Raw genomic sequence first — 6000 nt, forward strand, 5'->3', positions numbered from 1 at the left:
GATCCATTTACACTTGCTGCACTAAAGAGGAATGTTAGTGACATTGACAATTGTCATTTTCTTTGTAAACCTACTTGGTGACTGGGAGCTACAGGAATCTTGCTATACGAGCCTGCTCTCTTTGAACAACAAAGTCTCAGTCTGACCTACCTGAAACAGACAGGAAACCTGCCCACCTGAATTACAGGTCTCAGCTGAGAAGCAAGGTTTGGTATCCACACAGTCTACCTGGATAGCATTTGCCTAACTGGGTCCAGTGACTGTGGCTTATCTTTCAATGAGGTTCTCCCTTCCTACCCTCTGTAGTGCCCTTATCCAGGGTGGGACGCACAGAAAGCATTTAACAAAGGATGGCTGGACTAATGGCTGGCTGGTTGCTTGGCTGACTTGGGAGTGCCCTCACTTTACAGACAGGGGAACAGAGGCACACAGAAAGGCACTGCCTTGAATGAGTTCCATTATATAAGGAATCACTGGTTGAGGCAGGAGTCCTAGTTCATCTCTTCTCATCTGAACAGCTCATCTCTTCTACTCTCTGAACAGAGAATGCTTGGGAAACTCCTGCATTTCCATCTTCAAAGTCAAGGAAATAAGAGAAGCAGTTGTAAAACAATACCTGAATCTAGACAATCCAAGTAAATGACTAAGCCCCCATCCTTCCCCAGATCTGTTTCCCCATCTGTAAAATAAAATAACGGTATAGGTAGGGTGATCGCTTAGGTGTTCCCTCTACTCTGTACACACAGCCCTATGTACACCAACCACCTTGGACCATCTCTTCCTCCAAGTAGTATTCTTTAATTCCTTGAGTTTCTCAAGAGTTTCAAGGGGGCGCTGTGAATCTGGTTACCAGGCAGCCAGCAGGCTCTCCCTTCCTCGGAGCTGCCCAGCTGCTCCATCTCCCTGCTGGTAACCAAGCCCTTGTCTGCCTTTCGAGCCACCCAGCCCTTTCTTATTGTTGCTGTCTGTTTCCATTTGCTCCTTTTATTCTCCAGGTTTTCCTTGACTCTGATGTTTTTCCCCCTGCTGCACAACAAGCCCTTCTGATCTCTGTGAAAGGCAAACCCGTGTCATTCTTCCAAATCATCATTGTATGACATGTTTTTATATCAGCCGGACAAAGGAGCTATTTGATCAGGGGGTATGGTGTGTGATTGTAAGAAATTCAGCTAGTCGGTGGCAACCATTGTTCCCCAAGCGGCTCCCTGACCCCATTCTGTTCCAGGAAAAACTCCCTGAGAGTGGCCTCTATTCATGGAGTCACACCAGTCCCCAGCCGCGCTCCAGGAGCGCGCTCAGTTCCTAGCGCTGTCACCGATAGCTGCCCGGGCCACCCTTTAACTCTTTCATCAGCATTAGGTTTCCAACCCCACAGCTGTTATCACGGCCGTGAGCTCAGGGGGTTAGAGATATAGGCATGCTCTCTGCTCTCCCTCTTATCTGGGAGAAATTCAACCTTCCTTTGAAATGGTCATTTGGAAATTACCCGTCTGCTGCTTTCAGCACAGCAGGCCTGGCTAGCACGCCCTGCCCTCCTCGGTTTTCCCCCAAGGACAGCCTCCCCAGGTCTGCCAACTCACAGGCCCTGCTGCTCTGCTCTGGGCCTCCTGGTTTGGAGTCTGGTGGTACCCCATGATGACTGTTTCTGATTGCCTGAGGTGGGGGCCCCGAGTCTTTGGCAGATTGTTAATTAGCCCCCTAAAGATGAGGAAATACTTCCACACACTAACAAGTATTACTTGCTTGGTCTTCCCTTCCCTCCAGTACACGTGGGGCCCCTACATGTGTAAGGCTTTGTGTTGGGTAGTGTAGGAGAGACAGAACTATATAAAAATTGGTGCTGAGAACTCAACGCATCAGGGAAAACGAGACAAGTAGACATGTACCTGCAGAAACATCCATAATATTTTCTCATTATTAACGCTGTGCCATTAAAACAGTGTGAGATATACCCAAACTATCCTGGCCTAACTGCTTGGCACACAAGCTACCCAACTTGTTGGAGTGCTCAAAACCACATACAGTTGGGAGCTATACACCTTTCAAAAGACCCACACACTTAGCTCCCTAAGTGTGTGGATCTTAGCATTACACATCTGCAGAACAGCGCAGAGAACACTGGAAGATTCTGTGAAGCATCTTAAAACCTAATAGCTTTGGGATTTTCCTTATTATCACTATACAGAGACTAGACATGGAGGAACTCACGCAAAGCCAGTGGCTGAGCAAACACTCAAACCTAGAGCCTGTGGTTCATTTCTCCCCTGGTTCATTTTTTAATTCATTAAGTTCTGCTTTTCTCCAAGAAGCTGGCAATAGATCAGACTGTTGCCAGTTCTCTCTAACTTCTGTCAGGGTGTCAAGGAGCTCAAAGCCAATCAATGTGCCAACTCAAGAGTCTAGAATCCTAGTTATAAAGCAGAAACTAACACACCATTGTAAAGCAATTATACTCCAATAAAGATGTTAAATAATTAATTAATTAATTTTTAAAAAAAAGAGAGTCTAGAATCCTAAATGAGGTTCCTTCTCGGCCATATCCCCCATCAGTGTTTCTGTGCCTTGAGCCAATAGAATGGCCTTTCCAGTAAGAGAATCTTAGTCTGGCTCCTCCATCTCAATTCCTCTTTGGCCCCAAGGCAACACCCACAATGCAATAGCTACAATATTAACAGCTATACGTAGTGACTGAATAATTTGTTTTCCAAAGTACTAATTCAGGTTACAACATAGATGAACCTTGAAAACATTATGCTAAGTGAAAGAAGCCTGACCCAAAAGGCCACATATTATATGAATCCAAATATATGAAATGTCAAGAATAGGTAAATCTCTAGGAATAGAAAGTAGATTAGCAGTTTCCAGGGGCTGGGAGGAGGGAGGGAATGGAGAGTGAGCGCTGATGGGTACAAGGTTTCTTTTTAGGGTGATGAAGATGCTCTGGAATTAGATAGTAGTGATAACTGCACAACTTTGTCAATATACAAAAAAACCACTGAATCGTGTGCTTTAAAGGGGTAAATTTTGTGGCAGGTGAATTATATCTCGACAAAAACGAAGAAAGAAAAGATGGGGGGAGGGTAATACCACCTAAAAAAGAGAATTTGTCATCCAAACCAGGATCAAGACACTCCGAGGTATTAATAATTACTCTAGGGAAATATGCATAAGCCAGGATGTATAGTCAGTCCATCTAGAGACAATGAACTTGATCCCTGTGTGCCACCTCCCTTTACATCTTCCCCAAGGGGCTTAAGAATGGCCTAGAGTCGACTCAGTCCAGGATTCTCTGGCCACTGTGGCTCCAAGGACTATGTGAATTCATGGTCTCATTCTTCTTAGCTTTTCTGCTCCTGAATCCCCCAAGCCATTTGAGATTCTGTTTCTTCTTGAATGTCCCTCCTCTTTTGTAATAAGCTTTAAAGGTTTTCTCTACTGTGACATTGGACCTCTTCCTACTCACCCAAGATTCATCCACTCATCAATTCATTCAGTTATCAGACAATTAGATGGTACCCCCTGTGCCAGGCAGTCAGTATAGGGGCCGAGGAACACAGATTAAAAAGTCAAGTTTCCTTCCTTCCAGGAGTTCACTTTCTACTGAGAAGGTTGACATTAAAGTGAAAGGAAGTAGAACCACTTTTGAGATAGAAGAGTGTATTGGGTACAGGGAGGCCCAAAGGAGCGGAGAGTTAACTCTTCCTGAAGCTGGGGGTGTCTAGATGCCCACCACTTGATTCCCCAGAGGGACTAGGAATGGACCTACTTGTGGCATCCCACACGAGGAAAGCAGCTTTTTCTGCCTTTGGTTTCCTCTCCCGTTTCCCCACTCCCTCATGGTGCCTGCTCCTCGGTGGGCCCTCAGCCCCTGCGGCACACTGGGACACTACTTCCTGGAGCCTCTTTCCTGGGAGTGACCTAAACTCCAACTCAGACTCCCATTCTCTGGATGCCATCTGGATCTTTCCTTCCTAAGTGTACTGTGTTCTTGCCCACTTTTCTGCCCACTCACAAAGGCTTATAAGGTTAAGCCTCTTGACCAAGGTCACACAGCTGGTTAGTAACAAAAGCCAGGCTAGAACCCAGGTTTAGTCCTCGAAGTGAAGTCCTTCTGAGCTTCCAATGAGGGGTTTTATTTTCCTAACAAAGTGCCTGTAACCTGAAGAGGGAAACCCCAGTCAATCTTAAGTCAGTTTTTTGTTTTGTTTTGTTTTCTATGTTTTTGCTTTAGCCGTCAGCCTAGGCCATTCCAGGGGTGGTCATAAGTAAGTGATTAGCGACCCCCCCCCCTCAGGGGGCATGTCAAGGTCTCAGCACAAACATCAAGCTGGAACTTCTGATCGCTCACAGCCTGCCTGTGTAACCCCAGTCCCTGTGCCATGCAGCTCAGAACCCACATGCCAATGGTGCTTCTAACTAGGCAGAAGGAGCAATGGGATTTGTTCCCACTTAATACAGAAGAAAATGTTCACACTTGGAGGAGTCTGAGGCAGAAAATCTGGGAAGTTAAGAGCTTGGGTTTTAAACGCCAACAGATATGGGTTTAAAGTGAAGGAAGGCATTCCTTCACTTTTCTGAACCTCAGTTTCTCCAGTTGTAAAATGGGGATAACAACTTACTTAGGGAATAAGATCTTCATGGGGATAACCACTACTGCAGAGAAGTGTTGTGAGGATGAAATGAGGTGAGGCATGTAAAGAAAGGGCTTACTTAGCACAGTCCCTGGTAGAGAGTAAGCACTTAATAAATGGTAGCTATTATTATAATTTTCTAAAACTACTTCTGATCTTCAAAGAATCCAAAACTCTGGAGATTGTTGGTCAAGTCTCCTCAGATCATGTTTGCAGCCCCCTTATTTGCCCCATAATGGCAAGGTCAAACACTAAGGCATCCAGATTGGACTTCATTCGTGGATTTACCAAAATTTATGAAGCACCTACTATATTCCAAGACTACTGGAGGAATTATAGTTATCAGTAAGTAGTTATAGCTCAGTGTTCTCAACAGAATAACACGTGAGCCCACAGAGGATTGCCTGGGAGATACAATGGGGAGGAGGCAATTTCAGGTTTTGAAGGGCACATAGGGGTTCATCGAGGTAGTGAGAACAGCGCGTGAGAAGACAAATACATGGGAGAGCACGGAGTACTTGGGAACTGGTCAAAAGATCTGTATCACTAGACTCTCCCACAGAAGTACAAAGAGATAAGTTTGGAAAGTTGTAGCCAGACTTGAATTTTATCCTGTGGGCAAGTGGAAACGGGAGATTTTTGAGCATGCAGGTGACTTGAAACAATCTTTGGCTTTGTTTAGAAATTTTTGTTTTGGCTGCTTTGTAGTAGGAAGATTGCAGAATGAGCCCCAACATTTTGGGGGCTGGGGAGGGGGTCCTGGCCTGCCTCTGCTCTGGCACCCAGGAGAGGGAGAAGTGGGTTTCCTCCCCACTTTTTGCATGTGCTTTCAGTTCATCCAAATGTCACACAGGTTCTGAGGGGCTTTCAAAGACTTCAGAATTTTATCTTTAACAAAACAGTGCTGAGGTGAATTCCTCTCAAAGTTCTTATTGTCGGTAGTATTCAAAACTGGTATTGATCTTGGAATCCAGACTCCTGAATTTTTTTTTTTAATCCACACTTTTTTAATTTAATTAATTTATTTATTTATTTTTGGCTGCGTTAGGTCTTCGTTGCGGTGCACAGGCTTCTCATTGCGGTGGCTTCTCTTGTTGCAGAGTACCGGCTCTAGGCGCGTGGGCTTCAGTAGTTGTGGCATGCGGCCTCAATAGTTGTGGCTCGAGGGCTCAGTAGTTGTGGCTCGTGGGCTTTGTTGCTCCACGGTGTGTGGGATCTTCCCGGACCAGGGCTCGAACCCGTGTCCCCTGCATTGGCAGGTGGATTCTTAACCACTGCGCCACCAGGGAAATCCCAGACTCCTGAATATTACCTCTGACTCCTGGTTAATCAGCTGTATGACCTTGGGCAAGTAAGTTTCTATTCCTTA

Source organism: Eschrichtius robustus, chromosome 7 (genome assembly GCF_028021215.1).
Source record: "Eschrichtius robustus isolate mEscRob2 chromosome 7, mEscRob2.pri, whole genome shotgun sequence".
NCBI lineage: Eukaryota > Metazoa > Chordata > Mammalia > Artiodactyla > Eschrichtiidae > Eschrichtius > Eschrichtius robustus.